We start from the raw sequence: 17,969 nt of genomic DNA on the forward strand, positions 1-17,969 counted from the left end.
TTGACGTGATGATATCACTGCTCTAACAGCTAATGGAATTGTGTATTTTTTTTAAACATTTCTCAACTTTAATGTCCATAGTAAATATAACCCACAAAACTAAAAGCTCTTGGGGATCCTCAGTAACGTGTGTAAAGGGGTCCTGAGACAGAGAAAACAGTTTGAGAACTATGCCCTCTGTTAAATTATGTTTTTTCTTTTATTTTCTTTTTAAGTATTTTTTTAAAAAAGTCTTATGTGGTATTACATAAAATACATATTCTTTTTTTTTTTTTTTTTTTTTTTGAGACGGAGTCTCGCTCTGTCACCCAGGCTGGACTGCAGTGGCCGGATCTCAGCTCACTGCAAGCTCCGCCTCCCGGGTTTACGCCATTCTCCTGCCTCAGCCTCCCGAGTAGCTGGGACTACAGGCGCCCGCCACCTCGCCCGGCTAAGTTTTTGTATTTTTAGTAGAGACGGGGTTTCACTGTGTTAGCCAGGATGGTCTCGATCTCCTGACTTCGTGATCCGCCCGTCTCGGCCTCCCAAAGTGCTGGGATTACAGGCTTGAGCCACCGCGCCCGGCCAAAATACATATTCTTAAGTGTACATCTCAATGAATTTTTACATATGCGTAGACTTCTATAACCACCTCCAAGATTAAAGAGCACTTCCAGTATCCCAGAAGGTTCCCTGATCCCTCTTCCAGTCAAACTCCCTTACTGCCACTATTACCATTTCTACCCTGCTAGATTAGTTTTGCCTGTTCTTAAATTTTATATAAATGTCCTCCAGCATGTTTTCTTTTGTGTTTGCCTTCTTTTGCTCAACATGATTGTAAGATTGATTCCTGTTGTTTTGGCTCTATTTTCTTTTTTCTTTTTTTGTTTTTAAGACAGAGTCTTGCTCTTGTTGCCCAGGCTGGAGTGAAATGGCACGATTTCGGCTCGCTGCAACCTCCGTCTCCTGAGTTCAAGCGATTCTCCTGCCTCAGCCTCCCGAGTAGCTGGGGTTACAGGCACCCGCCACCACGACCAGCTAATTTTTGTATTTATTTATTTACTTTCGAGACGGAGTCTCTATTGCCCAAGCTGGAGTGCAGGGGCGTGATCTCAGTTCACTGCAACCTCTGCCTCCCGGGTTCAGGCGATTCTCCTGTCTCAGCTTCCCAAGTAGCTGGGACTGCAGGCGCGTGCCACCACAACTGGCTAATTTTTGTATTTTTAGTAGGGATAGGGGTTCACCATGTTGGCCAGGCTGGTCTCGAACTCCTGACCTCAGGTAATCCACCCACCTTGGCCTCCCAAAGTGCTGGGATTTTGGGATTATAGGCGTGAGCCACCACGCCTGGCTGTTTCGCTATATTTTCATGTCAACTGTTCAGCTACGATACTGTTTTTTCAGCTGTGCAGTAATGCATTGTTTGGATGTACCACTGTGAAGTTGGTCAGTATCTCCTGGTAGACGTTTACATTATTTCCAGGTTTTCTTGTTATGCCCAGTACTTTGATGTATGGCTTTGTAGCTTAGTCTTTATGCCCATCCCTGATTATTTGTAGAAATGTCTTAGCCTTGGCTGGTCCTGTGAGGTCTGTAATGGAGGCAGCTTTCACAACTGATTTTTGCAAGATCTGGAATGAGTTCTGAATTTTCCCATCTCCCACTCTTCTTGGCCACCTTAAAGGAGGGATGTGGGGAAAGGTAGGGAAGAGAAGAATAGGAAGAGGGAACGCCGTGGCTCTACCCAGGGACCAGTGATAACGACGGCACTCCCCACCCAAGAACAACCTTTCTCCAGAAAGTGTCTGCGGCATCCTCATTTGGCCAACAGGGGGCGCCAGAGGCTCGCAGTGCGCGGAGAGAGCAACACACCCCCAACCCCTGAGCGCTCCACCCCTCACGGAAATTTCACTCCTAACACTTCCCAGCCTTCATTTCAGCGGCAATGCTTCGCCCATTTTATAGATGCAGTTGGGGCTCAGACCAAAGCGTCCTATCCAGTTACGAGCAGGATCAGAATTCGAACCCAAAGCCGGCTGACTCCAGAGTCCTTGTTCTGGTCAACACGGCTGGTGCTCTCCTGTGCAGGGTTTCACTCGTCCATTTAGCGTAATAAGATGGGGAGACGACAGATGGAGGTTCTGTTCACCACTCCGTCATTTACCGGCCCGGCCAGGTGCTGTCGGGACGGTTAATTCATGCCTCAGATCTTAGTTTCCTCATCTGTGCAATGGGATAACAATGGTTCCTCCCTCGTGGGTGGATATGAAATTTAAGCGGGGTCACGTGGACAAAATGCCTGGCTCAGGGAGTGCATAGTAAGCCTTTTTTTTTGTTTGTTTTTGTTTGTTTTTTGAGACTGAGTCTCAGCCTGTCGCCCAGGCTGGAGTGCAGTGACGCCATCTCGGCTCACTGCAACCACTACCTCCCGGGTTCAAGCGATTCTTCTGCCTCAGCCTCCTGAGTAGCTGGGATTACAGGTGCCGGCCACGACGCCTGGCTAATTTTGTACTTTTAGTAGAGACGGGGTTTCACCATGTTGGCCAGGCTGGTCTCAAACTCCTGACCTCAAGTGATCCTCCCGCCTCCGCCTCCCAAAGTGTTGGGATTACAGGCGTGCCTCACCGCCCCCGGGAAGTAAACGCTGTTTTGAACAAATGATTTACTTCTCCCCCACAGGCACAGCCCCGGGAGGAAGCACATTGGCGCGGCCCGCGGCCTCCCAGTCTTGGACCAGGCCCGGCCCCTTCTGGCCTCGGACGGTGCAGACGCCTGTGGTGGCCGGGCGGGCGGGCTGGAGCGTTGGTGGCGCGGCGGGCTCCCCGCGGTAATTAGCCCGCGCCGGCTTGGGCTGCGCCAGCCGCTAATTACAAGTCTCCTAATAAGGCCGGCGGCTGTTTGCAATCACCCGGGTCCCCGCTGCGCGGCGCGGGAGGCCGCGGGGGAATATGCCCGCGGAGGCGTCGAGGAGGAGCAGCCGCCACCCCCTGGGCCCGGAGATGCGCTGGACGGCGACAGGGGTGTGCCCCGGCCGTGCCTGCCCCCGGAATGCTGGCCGCGAAGGGGCAGCGGCGGGGGCTCACACCCCAGCCCCTCCTCGGTTCTCTCCCGAGCCGGGCCGCGGAGGCATTATCCTCCCGGTCTCACGGGTGAGGAAGCCGATGAGGCTCTGAGAGGTGAGCTCACCCAGGTGCACAATAGAGCGCAATCCACGTCTGTCTGATCCCAACCTGTGCCCTTAGCCGAGTCAGGTACCCCTGGATCAATGGGGGTGGTCGCTGTTGTCATTACTGTTAGTGTTGTTACAGTTGTCCTGGGACTTCTCAGATTCTTTTTTTTTTTTTTGAGACGGAGTCTTGCTCTGTCCCCCAGGCTGGAGTGCAGTGGCGTGATCTCTGCTCACTGCAAGCTCCGCCTCCCGGGTTCACGCCATTCTCCTGCCTCAGCCTCCCGAGTAGCTGGGACTACAGGCGCCCGCCACCACGCCTGGCTAGTTTTTGGTATTTTTAGTAGAGACGGGGTTTCACCGTGTTAGCCAGGATGGTCTCAATCTTCTGACCTCGTGATCTGCCCGCCTCGGCCTCCCAAAGTGCTGAGATTACAGGCGTGAGCCACCGCGCCCAGCCAGGATAACTGTCTTTATTCTCCATCCGTGTCTCCTGGGTGATCATTAATTGGGCTCTCACTGGATGCCGGCCACTGTCCTTTCTGTGTTTGATTGATTGAGTCCTCACATCAGCCTCATGAAGGTAGGTCCCATTATCCTGTGAGACACAGGGAGGAAAATGGCTTGCCCAAGTTGACACAGTAAATTTAGGTGAACATCTGTCTTACTCTAAAACCCATACTCTTAACCCCTTGCTCTCTACTCTGTATTCTGGGACCTAGAAGGATGCTGAGCAAGGAGAGCCCAACTAGGGTACCATTCTGAGGTGACTTTGGCATCCAAGGGGTTTCTGTCAGAGCCCAGACGCTGCTGTTGTGGATGGTGGCAAAGGGAACCTGTATCTGCTCCGGCATTTTATTAAGCAGCCACTGCTCATTAGAGGCTCCTGCTCCTCGTATCTTTACCAGTTTTCTGTAAAACCCTTATGGGGACAATCTAGATTAAATTAAACCCTCCATCTGCTTAGCCAGGGGCTTGGGGAGCTGCCGCATCCTCCCGGTTGCTGGAACAGATGCAGCCCTCCCTGGACTTCAGACAAAACATTGCATCTTGCTCCTCCTTTGTCCTCGCTGCCCCGTGGACCTCTTTCCCTGTCTCTGCCTGCTGTGAGAATTCGCTCATCCAAAAATTAATTGAAATTACAAGGGCACTACGGTTTGACCCAGCAATTTCTCCACCAACAATTTCTCCCACTGAGATTCTCGCACTTGTGCCAAATGACAGGTGAATGAGGATGTGTCTTGCTTGCAGCATCGTTGGTTATAGCAAAAGGCCACCTCAGTGTTTACCAGAAAGGGTCCACTGTATGTGTGTATTTATCGGACAGCTATGGGCCAGGGAATGTTCATTCTAAACACTGCCTAGGCTGGGCGCAGTGGCTCACGTCTGTAATCCCAGCACTTTGGGAGGCCGAGGTGGGCGAATCACTTGAGGTCAGGAGTTTGAGACCAGCCTGGCCAACATGGTGAAACCCTGTCCCTACTAAAAATACAAAAAATTAGCTGAGCATGGTGGCAGTTGCCTGTAATCCCAGCTACTGGGGAGGCTGAGGCAGGAGGATCGCTTGAACCCAGGAGGCAGAGGTTGCAGTGAGCCGAGACTGTGCCACTGCACTCCAGCCTGAGCAACAGAGCAAAAATCTGTCTCAAAAAAAAAAAAAATAGCCGGGCGCGGTGGCTCAAGCCTGTAATCCCAGCACTTTGGGAGGCCGAGGCGGCTGGATCACAAGGTCAGGAGATCGAGACTATCCTGGCTAACATGGTGAAACCCCGTCTCTACTAAAAATACAAAAAACTAGCCAGGCGTGGTGGCGGGCGCCTGTAGTCCCAGCTACTCGGAGGCTGAGGCAGGAGAATGGTGTGAACCCGGGAGGTGGGGCTTGCAGTGAGCCGAGATCGCGCCACTGCACTCCAGCCTGGGCGACACAGCGAGACTCTGTCTCAAAAAAATAAATAAATAAAAAAATAAAAAAACAAATAAACACTGCCTAGATTGACTCATTTAATCCTCACAACTACCCTATGAAGTAGATACTTAGTTTTATTAACCCCATTTTACAGATGAGGAAACTGAGGCTCAGGAAAAACAAACTGGTGGCCTAAACTTCATGTGGCTTGTCCACAGCAGGGCCAGAATTTGGAACAGGCAGTCCATGTTCTTAATCACTGTCCTGTATGACTTCTCTGCCTTAATTTGCATGGAAAATTTCCAAAGGGTGACCCAAGAAGCTGTTGATGGTGGTTACCTCTGGGGAGAGGAATTCAGGTGTGAAGTAGGAGGGCCTTAGTTTCTACCATGTCCTCTTTTATTCCATTTTATTTTGCCATATGTTTGTGTGCTGAATGTTTATGTTCCCCCAAATTCATATGCTGAAATCCTAACCTTTAAGATGATGGTATTAGGAGGTGGGGACTTTGGGAGGCGATTAGGTCATAAGAGTTGACCCCTCAAGAATAGTATTAGTGCCCTTATAAAAGGGACCCCAGGCTGGGGACTGTGGCCCATGCCTGTAATCCCAGCACTTTGGGAGGCCGAGGTGGGTGGATCACTTGATTCTAGGATTTTAAGACCAGCCTGGGCAACATGGTGAAACCCCGTCTCTCCTAAAAATACAAAAATTAGCTGGGTGTGGTGGTGCATGCCTGTAATCCCAGCTACTCGGGAGGCTGAGGCGGGAGAATCACTTAAGCTTCAGCCTGGGAGGCAGAGGTTGCAGTGAGCTGAGATCACACCGCTGCACTGCAGCCTGGGTGACAGAGCAAGGTCGTGTCTCCAAAAAAAAAAAAAAAAAAAAGAGGGGGACCCCAGAGAGTGCTCTTTCCCTCTCCTGCCACATGAGGACACAGAATCTCCTGGCACCTTAATCTTGGACTTCCCGGCCTCCAGAACTGTGAGCAATAAAAGCAATAAATATGTGTTGTTTAAGCCAACCAGTCTGTGGTATTTTTGTTGTAGTATCCTGAAAAGACAAACGGACATGTGCATATGTTAGTTTGATAATTTAAAGAAGTTACTGGCCAGGCACAGTGGCTCATGCCTATAATTCCAGCACTTTGAGAGGCTGAGGCAGGAGGATTGCTTGAGCCCAGGAGTTTAAGACCAGCCTGGGCAACAAAGTGAGACCCCCATCTCTACAAAAAAATAAAAATTAGCCAGGCATGGTGGCACGTGGCTGTAGTCCCAGCTATTTGGGAGTCTGAGGTGGGAGGATTGCGTGAGCCCAGGAGGTTAAGGCTGCAGTGAGCCGTGATTGCACCACTGTACTCCAGCCTGGGTGACAGAATGAGGCTTTGTCTCAAAAAAAAAAAAAAAAATAAGTGAAAAGAACTTACTGAGCCCCAGTCCCCAAGGTATGTTAACACCAGTCCTTACCTTAGCACTGGAAGTGGGTACTATCATTATCCCCATCTCATAGATGAGAGAGCTGAGCTCATGGAGGTAGTCTGGCTGGCCCAATTACAAAGAGGGACTGACTCTTGAAGCCAGTGCTCTTTCTCCTAATTCATATTAGCCCCTGGGCTTGGAGGGTTCAGAGGGGAGAAAAGTGATTTAAAGCATGAACTGGAGCCAGCTGACCTGGATTCAAGTCTTGATTCAGCCATTACTGGCTGTGTGTCCTTGGGCAAGTCACTTTCCCTCTCTGAACTTGTTTCCCTTCTGTGAGGATTAAACAGTTTACCGTCATGTCACATGCTTAGAACAAGGCCTGTTTAATCGTGAGCACTCAAGAGATGTCAGGTATTTTTAAAAAATATACATTAAATTGTAATAGAGACAGGGTCTCGCTATGTTGCCCAGGCTGGTCTCGAAGGCCTGGGCTCAAGTAATCCTCCACTTTGGCTTCCCAAAGTGCTGGGATTACAGGCAAGAGCCACTGCGCCTGGCCAGGTATTTTTATAGTACTGTTCTCAACATTGTCGTCCCCAGTTTCAAGCTCAGAGTGGTTCCTTCCCCCAGCTAGTGGGTCTAGTCCTCCCCCGAAGGACAAAGCCCAGCCACCCTGTGCTTGCATCTCCAGCAGAAGCCCGTTGGAGTCAGTTCTCCTGGGTTATCCCAGGGCAGTGGCTGTGATCAGAGTTGATCACATTGCCAGAGCTGATCTTAGGAGAAGAGGCAGAGCCACAGGACTGGTGTGGCCCGGATCCAAGGCAAGGCTGTGGCGGGCGGGCGGCCTCCCAGTTCGGGATGTTCCCAGCGCGTTCCCACCGCTCACACTTGGAGGGAGAAGGGCCTCAAAATAGCTGCTGCTTCCCCAGCACGGCGCTAGGCCAGGGACAGGAATAGACATCTGGGGGTGGCCGCTGCAGCCTCCCTCAAGGACCCTGGGGGGCTGGAAATAGGCAGAGGCCAGACCCCCACCAATGTGGAGGGGATAGTACAGTTGTCAGTGTGCGGTGACCCGCCTGTGACAGTCCAGCCCATGGAATGTGTTGCCCCAGCTGGAGTTAGCTGGTCAGTGGGTCACCAACTCCAGCCAGATGCTGGCCAAGGCCTGGATTGTTAAACCAATAGGGAGTGTCCTTCAGCCCTGGCTCCTGTGATCCTCTCTGGGAAGGTGGGAAAACTGAGGCCCAGAGAGGATCACATGCCTGAGATCATGCAGCTGATCTGTTTGGTGAGCAGCAGCCAGACTTACAGGAAAGGCAGGCCCTGGGGCTCTGAGAGCAGTATAGGGCGGTGGCTAAAGGGTTGGAGGACTCAGACTGCCTGGTTAAATCCAGCCTCGGCTACTTATGTCCTGCATGCCCTCGGACCTCAGTTTCATCATCTATAAAATGGGCACAAGGAGAGTACCCACCTCTTTTTTTTTTTTTTTTTTTTTTTTTTGAGACGGAGTCTCGCTCTGTCGCCCAGGCTGGAGTGCAGTGGCCGGATCTCAGCTCACTGCAAGCTCCGCCTCCCGGGTTCACGCCATTCTCCGGCCTCAGCCTCCCGAGTAGCTGGGACTACAGGCGCCCGCCACCTCGCCCGGCTAGTTTTTTTTTTGTATTTCTTAATAGAGACGGGGTTTCACCGTGTTAGCCAGGATGGTTTCGATCTCCTGACCTCGTGATCCGCCCGTCTCGGCCTCCCAAAGTGCTGGGATTACAGGCTTGAGCCACCGCGCCCGGCCAACCCACCTCTTTTAATGGTTGTAAAGACTGAGTGAATTATTCTTTGTACTAGTATGATTGTTACTGTGTTTTCCCCAGATTCCCTTTTTTGATGAGACAGGGTCTTCATCTGTCTTGCAGGCTTCGGTGCAGTGGCATGATCATAGCTCACTGCAACCTTGAACTGCTGGGGCTCAAGCGATCCTCCCATCTTGGCCTCCCACGTAGCTGGGACTAACGGTGCATGCCACCATGCCTGGCTAATTTTTATTTCTACTTTTAGTAGAGATGAGGTCTCACTATGTTGCCCAGGCTGGTCTTGAACTCCTGGCCTCAAGTGATCTTCCCGCCTCGGCCTCCTAAAGTGTTGGGATTACAGGTGTGAGCCACTATGCTGGGCCCAGATTCCTTATTCATTCATCCCTAAGGCATTGCTTGAGCCCCTACTGTGTGCCAGGCACAGTGCAAGGCCCAGCTCACAGTAGCTCACAGGGTGAAAAGAAGAAACCTAGTTAACATTTCAGGGAGCCTGCCATGTGCCAGCAACTGTGCTAAGTGATTTTTACATGTTATGTCGTGTATTTCTCATGATAACCTACGAGGGACCATTATCATAACCAGTTTTTTTTTTTTTTTTTTTTTGAGATGGAGTCTTGTTCACTCTGTTGCCCAGGCTGGAGTACAGTGGCATGATCTTGACTCACTGCAACGTCCACCTCCTGGGTTCAAGTGATTATTCCTGCCTTAGCCTCCCAAGTAGCAGGGATTACAGGCGTGCACTACCACACCCGGCTAATTTTGTACTTTTAGTAGAGACAGGGTTTCACCATGTTGGCCAGGCTGGTCTCAAACTCCTGACCTCAAGCGATCCGCATGCCTCAGCCTCCCAAAGTGTTGGGATTACAGGCGTGAGCCGCTGCACCTGGCCAGGATACTTTTTTTTTTTTTTCTTTTTTTGAGTCAGAATCTCACTCTGCTACCTAGACTGGAGTGCAGTGGTGCGATCATGGCTCACAGCAGCCTTTACTTCCCTGGGCTCAGATGATCCTCCCACCTCAGCCTCCCAAGTAGCTGGGACTACAGGCATGCACCACCACGCCTGGCTAATATATATGTTTTTAATATATTTTGTGTAGAGATGGGGTTTTTCCATGTTTCCCAGGCCGATTTCAAACTTCTGAGCTTGGGTGATCTGCCTCCTCAGCCTCCCAAAAGCTGGAATTGCAGGTGTGAGCCACTGTGCCTGGCCTGGGACACTCTATTGGGGAGATAGACATGTCGTTCACTTGTTACTGCCCAGGCATTGGGCACTTGGAGGAGGGCTCCACTCCCTCAGCCTGGACATTTATGGCTTCAGCCCCCAGTGGTCCCTCTCTGACCTCTGCTCCAGGCCTCCCAAGTGGCCAGGGCCTTCTTGGGAGAAGAGAGGCTCGGGGAAGCCCACAGCCCTGCCTCACTCATGTCCCAGTCTCATGAGATGTGAGGTCCCCAGCCTGCATTACAGAATTTCCACCTCCCTTCTACTGGGTTTCCCTGAGTACCTACTGTGCCAGGCCTGCACTAGGCTCTGAGAACACAAGAGGACTTTGTCCCTGCCCTGATATTGCTCACTAGGTGGTGAGAGAGACAGGTTGTTAAAAAGGTGGGCCGGGAGCAGTGGTTCACGCCTGTAATCCCAGCACTTTGTGAGGCAGAAGTGGGTGGATCACCTGAGGTCAGGAGTTCAAGACCAGTCCGACCAACATGGTGAAACCCTGTCTCTACTAAATACAAAAGATCAGTCAGGCATGGTGGTGGGTGCCTGTCATCCCAGCTACTCAAGAGGCTGAGGCAGGAGAATCGCTGGAACCCAGGAGACAAGGTTGCAGTAAGCTGAGATCGCACCATTGCACTCCAGCCTGGGCAACAAGAATGAAACTCCATCTCAAAAAAAATAAATAAAATAAAAATAAAAGGCAAGAGCAGCTACTGCTCTGGTAAGAACAGGGTGTAAACGGGTGCCTGGAGGAGGTGCTTAACTCAGCCCAGGTGGTCAGGGAAGGCTTCCTGGAGCTGGTGGTGTCTGAGCTGAGGCCTGAAAGAAAAAGAGCCAGGGGAAGAGAGAGGAGATAGGAAAGAGTGTTGTAGGAAGAGGGAACTGCTTCTGCTAAGGAAGGGATGTGCTGAGTTCCAGGAAGTGTGAGTTGTAGGGGATAGAGGTGTGGGTGAGGGGGGACTGGGACTGTGGAGATGGGGAGAGACAGGTCCCTCAGGGCCTTGCTGGGCACACTGAAGGCTTGGATACTGAGTGGAGGGCTGAGAGAATGAGATCAGGAGCTGGAAGGTTCCCTTTGGCTTCAGGGAAGGATAGACCTCAGGTGGCTGGACTGGAGGTAGGGATGCTAGGGAGGAAGCTGCTGCCTGGAGGGAGAAGAGAGACTTGGATGAGGGTGGTGGGGATAGAGAGAAACAGAAACAGGCTTTGTAAAGTGTTTACAGGTAGAACTGGTTACCTCTTGCTGCATAATAAATCACCCCAAAACTGTGTGGCTTAAAACAACAACACTTACTTCTCATGATTCTGTGGGGCGAGAGGGCAGTTCTGCATCACGTGGGGCTGCTGGGATGGCTGGAAGATCTCAAGTGGCCTCACCCACGTGGCTGGCAGTCGTTGTTGGCTGCCGGCTGGGTGCTCAGTTAGGGCTGTTGGTTGGGGGGAGCCTCAGCTTAGTGCATTCACAATGTTGAGCAACCACCACCTCTTCCTAGTTTCACACTTTCCTATCACTCCATACCCATATGGCAATCTCTCCCCATCTTCCCTCCCCCCAGCCGCTGACAACCATGAATCTGCTTTCTGTCTCTATGGGTTTACCTATTCCGGACATTTCAGACACATGGAATCTATAATATGTGCCCTTTGGTGTCTGGCTTCTTTCACTTAGCATGATGTTGTCAGGGTTCACCCATGTTGCAGCAGGCGCCAGCACTTCATTCCTTTTTATGGCTGAATAATATTCCATTGTATGGCTAGACCACAATTTGTTTATCCATTCATCTGATGATGAACATTTGGCTTATTTCCACCTTTCAGCTCTTGGGAATAATGCTGCTATGAGCATTGGTGAACAAGGATCTGTTTGAGTCCCTGCTTTCAGTTCTTTAGGAATGGAATTTCTGTGTCATATGGTAACTCTATGTTTAACTTTTTGAGGAACTGCCAAACTGTTTCCCACAGCAGCTGCACCATCTTCCACTCCCAGCCGCAATGGATGAGTGCAATGGACTGAATGTTCATGTCCTCCCCAAATTCATATGTTGAGATCCTCACCCATGAAGTGATGGCATTAGGAGGTGGGGCCTTCGGGAAGCAAACAGGCCGTGTGAGTGGAGCCATCATCAGTGGGATGAGTGTGCTTAGAAAAGGGACCCCAGAGAGGCCGGGCGCTGTGGCTCACGCCTGTAATCCCAGCACTTTGGGAGGCTAAGACGGGCGGATCACGAGGTCAGGAGATCGAGACCATCCTGGCTAACACAGTGAAACCCCGTCTCTACTAAAAATACAAAAAATTAGCTGGGCGTGGCAGCGGGCGCCTGTAGTCCCAGCTACTCTGAGGCAGGAGAATGGCGTGAACCTGGGAGGCGGAGCTTGCAGTGAGCCAAGATCGCGCCACTGTACTCCAGCCTGGGCGACAGAGTGAGACTCCATCTCAAAAAAAAAAAAAGAAGAAAGAAAAGGGACCCCAGAGAACATTCTTGCCTTCTCTCCACCATGTGAGGGGACGATGAGAAGTCAACAGTATTCAACCCAGAAGAAGGCCCTCACCAGAACGATGCTGGCCACCGTGATCTCACACTTCCAGGGTCCAAAACTATGAGAAATACATTTCTAGGTTTTGTTGTTGTTTCTTTTTGAAACAGGGTCTTACTGTCGCCCAGGCTAGAGTGCAGTGGCGTACTCTCGGCTCACTGCAACCTCCGCCTCCCAGGCTCAAGCCATACTCTCTCAGCCTCCCAAGTAGCTGGGATTAGAGGCACAAGCCGCTTCACCCAGCTTAAGCTCTACCTCTTTTCTTTTTTTGTAGATATGAGGTCTTACTATGTCTCCCAGGCTAGAACTCCTGGCCTCAAGCCATTCTCCCGTCTCAGTCTTCTGAGGACCTGGGATTACAGGCGCCCGCCACCATGCCCGGCTAATTTTTGTATTTTTAGTAGAGATGGGGTTTCACCATGTTGGCCAAGCTGGTCTCGAACTCCCGACCTCAGGTGATCAGCCTGCCTTTGCCTCCCAAAGTGCTGGGATTACAGGCACGAGCCACCGCACCTGGCCAGCAGTTGTTATTTCTCTCCCCACTTCTTATTTTATTTTATTTTACATTTCCCTGAAAACTTTTTATTGGCTTTTTGGATAGAAATGGGAATTTATTTGCCAGGAAGCATGATCCCATCACACTTCTGCTGGAACCAGCGCATGGCCTCCTCTTTGCTGGTTCTATGTTTGGCCATAGTGCAGCCTGTCCTGCGCTTCTTGTCTGTGATGCTGAAACCTGGCCTACTCAGCACCACACAGAAGTCCAGGCCGTAGAGACCCACACTTGGATCATATTTGATACCCAGATTGATGTGTTGCTGGATCCCAAAATCAAAGTTTCCAGTATCTGAGAAGTTATTTTTTCTCAACTCATACTCCCGTACCTCTAGAGCCTTCTCCAGGATTTCTTCTGCTTTGGCCTCTTGAACTATGCAGCAGACAGCAGTCTTTTCATTTTTCCGGATGCCAAACGATATGACAGTGTATCTGGCTTTGGAAAGCACAGGGTCTGGGCTGCAAGCCACTCCAATGCTTTGGCTACAGGGTGTCACTCTGTCTCGCTCTGTCAACCAGGCTGGAGTACAGTGGCGCCATCTCGGCTTACTGCAACCTCCGTCTCCCAGGCTCAAGCCATCCTCTCTCAGCCTCCCAAGTAGCTGGGATTAGAGGCACAAGCCGCTTCACCCAGCTTAAGCTCTACCTCTTTTTTTTTTTCTTTTTCTTTTTGTAGATATGAGGTCTTACTATGTCTCCCAGGCTAGAACTCCTGGCCTCAAGCACTCCTCCTGCTTCAGCCTCCCAAAGTGCTGGGATTACAGGTGTGAACTGCTGCACCTGGCCAATCTCTCCTTCTTTTTTTTGTTTTTGAGACAGAGTCTTACTCTGTCGCCCAGGCTGGAGTACAGTGGTACAATCTCGACTCACTGCAAGCTCCGCCTCCCGGTTCAAGTGACTCTTTTGCCTCAGTCCCCCAAGTACCTGGGACCACTGACGTGTGCCACCACTCCTGGGTAGTTTTTGTACTTCCAGTAGAGATGGGGTTTTACCATGTTGGCCAGGCTGGTCTCAAATTCCTAACCTCAGGTGATCTGCCTGCCTCAGCCTCCTAAAGTGCTGAGATTACAGGCGTGAGCCACTGTGCCCAGCCTCAAGCTCTACCTTTTGATGAGAGGTCAGCATGCCCTTACAGGGTGGTCGGGGGAATGGTTGGGGGCCGTCTTTGGAGAGAGTCTACTAGAGGAAGTCTTGGTAATAAGTTGACTGTAAGGGGTTGGAGAGAACAAGAGCAGAAAAAGGCAGGCAGGGTGTCATCCACATTTCTGGGTTGAGCCACTGGGCAGTTAGAGAAGCCTGGGGAGGAGCAAGAATGAGGTGAAGGAAATCATTCAGTCATGGACATACTGAGTTTGAGCTCCCTTAGGCATCCAGGCCCCAGGAGCCCTGGGAATCAAATGAATGATAAACAAAACATGGAAGGGTACTTACAAGGGCTTATTGAACAAATATATTCAATAAATATTTATGGAACACTTTATGCTAATACTACCTAACATTTATGTGGTGCTAGCCATGGGTCAGGCACTTTGCATTTAAAAAAAAATTGAGTTATAACATACATACGGTAAAATGCATAGATCTATGGTGGTGGTGGTATTATTTTTGAGACAGGATCTCAAGAGTGAGATTCCAACAGAGTTGCCCAGGCTGGAGGGCAGTGGCATGATCCTGGCTTACTGCAACCTCCACCTCCCAGGCTCAAGCGATTCTGCTGCCTCAGCCTCCCGAGTAGCTGGGATTACAGGCGCGTGCCACCACACCTGGCTAATTTTTGTATTTTATTAGAGATGGGGTTTTGCCATGTTGGCCAGGCTGGTCTCGAACTCCTGAGCTCAAGTCATCCACCCGCCTTGGCCTCCCGAAGTGCTGGGATTATAGGCATGAGCCACTGTGCCCAGCCTACAGTGTATATCATTGAATTTTATATGTCACCTCCCGGGTAAAGATACAGAACATTTCCAGCCCCAGGAAGCCCCCTCTCAGCCATGTTATATTTAATTTTCACAGTGACCCTATGAGGTAGGGAGCATGATTATTCCCATTTTTCAGATGATGAAACTGAGATTTAGGTGAAGCCACTTTCCCAAAACCACACGGCGGTAGAGTCTGGACTCTAATTTAGGTCTATATGACTAGGAATGTGGACCCCTTTCCAGCCCCCCGAGATTTCTCCCTAAGGCCAGACTCTTGACTCTCAGACCATCTGAGAGCAAGCTGGGGAACACTCCATTCCCTCACTGGGCTGGGACTGGACTCAGGCCTTGGCGGGGCACCCTAGGGCAGGAGCTAGGTGGTCCAGCCTCCACTGGAGAATGGGAGACCCTCATTTGTGGCTCTATGGGAGGTACAGGGCCAGGGAGGATGTGGATTTAGGTTGAAGAGGGAAGAATGAGATGGGCCTTTCCATGTCCCCATCAGTCAGGGAGGGGCCACCTGTGGGTGGTGCTGGCTGAGGATACACAGCAGGTTCCAGCTGCACTCATTTCCCAGCAATGGGCCCTGGGGAAGGTCAGCTTTGCCCGCGCCTCGTCGGCCTGATAGGGGAGAGGAGGGGAGCCACGCCTGTCAGTACGACTTTAGGCCCTGCTTCCCAAGCGTCCCTCAGACCTGCCAGGAGGATCCTGGGAATGTCCGCTGGGCCTCCTTGAGGAGGACAGACGAGGCTCCTTCCCAACCCCACGTGTCTGCCCTGCGCACCGCTCTGACCTCTACTATCCTCTCCTCAAGCTAAAACTGACCTCCTTGCTCTTCTCCTAACCTGTGAAGCCCCTACTCGCCTCAGGGCCTTTGCACTCAATCTGGAATCTTCTGCCTCCTGGATTTTGCATGGCAGATGGCAGATGTCTTCTCATTTGTCCTGGCTCAAACGTCACCTCTTTAGAGGGCTCTTCCCTGGACAAGTTGCCCTATTTAGTGCTCTCCTCACCAGCCGGCACAATGGTGCCAGATGGCCTGGATTTGAATCACAGCTCCACCTGCTCCAATGCTGTGTGGCATTGGGCAGGTTACTTAACTCCTCTGTTAAGCCAGAATTTCCTCAGCTGTAAAGTGGGGGTGGTGATTACAGCCTCATCGGGTGGTAGCAAGGATCAAATTATTTAACATCTGTTGGCAATGCCTGACCCATAGCAGAAGCTTTATACATGTTAGCTTTTATTCACGTAAATGCTTATTCCATGCTGAAATGATCCTCGGTATTGATTTGTTTACTTGGTTTTTCTGTCTCCCCCAATTAAAATGAGCCCCATGAGACTGAGTGGGGTGGCTCACACCAGTAATCCCAGCACTTTGGGAGGCCAAGGCGGGTGGATCACTTGAGGCCAGAAGTTTGAGACCAGCCTGGTCAACATGGCGAAACCCTGTCTCTACTAAAAATAGAAAAAATTATCCGGGTGTGGTGGCAGGCGCCTGAATCACAGCTACTCAGGAGGCTGAGGCAGGAGAATCACTTGAACCCAGGAGGTGGAGGCTGCAGTGAGCTGAGATCGCACCATAGAACTCCAGCCTGGGTGACAGAGTGAGATCCCATCTCAAAAAAAAAAAAAAAAAAAAAAAAAAGAATGAGCCCCATGAAGATGGTGGTTTTGTCTGTTTTGTTCACCCCTGTATCCCCGGTACTCCAACACTGCCTGGCACACAGTGATAAATGCTGGTTGAGTAATCAAATGAGTAAACGAGGTTACTAAACGTTGATTAAATAATTGAATAAATGAATAAACCGGGTGACTGGATTATTCTATCTGCAGCTCCCTGAACGTGCCATGCTCGCTCTCATTTCCCGACCTTTGCTTTTGCTGTTCCCTCTGCGTGGAACTATTCACCAGGGGAAGGGAGGGAAGCGACAAAGGGGAGACCGCCTGGCAGCGGCCCAGGTCCCTCTCTTGTCCTCTTTTCACTGCCGCCCACACCAGACACTCACCAGAGAACCAGGGAGCAAGAATCTAGACTCTCCAGGACTCGAGTCACCTGTTACCACCACTTGTTCTGCAACTGGGGAAACTGAGACCCAGAGAGAGGAAAGAACTCAGCCAAGTTTCCACGCTCAAGGGCAGTGCTCTTCCCTCTCCACTGCACATGTCTCACCCAGAGGCTGTTTCCCACGTGCATGCTGTATCTGCCCCTTCATGGGGCCCAGAGAAAGGAAGCAGGTGAAGGGCTGGGCCCTGCCAGTGGGCCACTGCCCTCCTCCCTGCCCACTGAGGAGCGACCAGGGTGGCCCAGGCTAGTGAATACACAAACTTCTGACTTAGACTCACATGGTTCACCATTCTTACACTTTCACTTATTAGCCATGTGACCTTGGGCTCTCTGAGCCTTGGTTCACTACCCTGTAGAATGAGGAGACAAAACCTAACCCTCTGCCCCAAGCATTGCTGGAAATATTTGTTTTGTTTTGTTTTGTTTCTTGAGACAGAGTCTCTCTCTATCACCCAGGCTGGAATCTCAGCTCGCTGCAACCTCCGTCTCCTGGGTTCAAGCAATTCTCCTGTCTCAGCCTCCCAAGTAGCTGGGACTACCGGCACCTGCCACCACACCTGGCTAATTTTTGTATTTTTATTTATGTTTTTTGAGACGGACTTTCGCTCTTGTTGCCCAGGTTGGAATGCAATGGCGCCATCTCAGCTCACCGCAACCTCCGCCTCCCGGGTTCAAGTGATTCTCCTGCCTCAGCCTCCCTAGTAGCTGGGATTTACAGGCCCGTGCCACCACGTCCAGCTAATTTTGTATTTTTAGTAGAGATGGGGTTTCTCCAGGTTGGTCAGGCTGGTCTTGAACTCCCCACCTCAGGTGATCCGACCGCCTCGGCCTCGCAAAGTGCTGGGATTACGGGCATGAGCCACCACGCCTGGCCTAATTTTTGTATTTTTAGTAGAGATGGGGTTTTGCCATGTTGGCCAGGCTGGTCTCCAACTCCTGACCTCAGGTGATCCACTCACCTCGGCCTCCCAAAGTGCTGGGATTACAGGTGTAAGCCACCGCGTCTGGCCCCTGGAAAGATTTCTATTATAATAAAAGTTCACATGCATCAAGCACTTATTCTCAACTCCCGTGTGGGGCAGGTATGAATTTTATCCCCATTTTCTAGATAAGGAAATAACTCTTCCGAGGTCACACAGCTAGCAGGAGGTAGAGCAGGAATTCCAGTCCAGGCAGGCTGACTTCAGAGCTCACATGCTTAGCCATATGCGACAGCATCAGGCATATAATAGTAGGTGCTCAATAGATATTAGCTACTGGTGACCCTCTGACCAAGGCCCTAGGAAGACCTTGCTTTCATGTTGGCACCGTTTTCCAGGACAAACCACATCTTTTGTTTATTTTCTTCCCTTCTAATCCCTGCTTGGAGACACAAGGCTTCTTAGCAGCCCCTGTCTGAGGGATT

Source organism: Macaca mulatta, chromosome 11 (genome assembly GCF_049350105.2).
Source record: "Macaca mulatta isolate MMU2019108-1 chromosome 11, T2T-MMU8v2.0, whole genome shotgun sequence".
Classification (NCBI taxonomy): Eukaryota; Metazoa; Chordata; class Mammalia; order Primates; family Cercopithecidae; genus Macaca; species Macaca mulatta.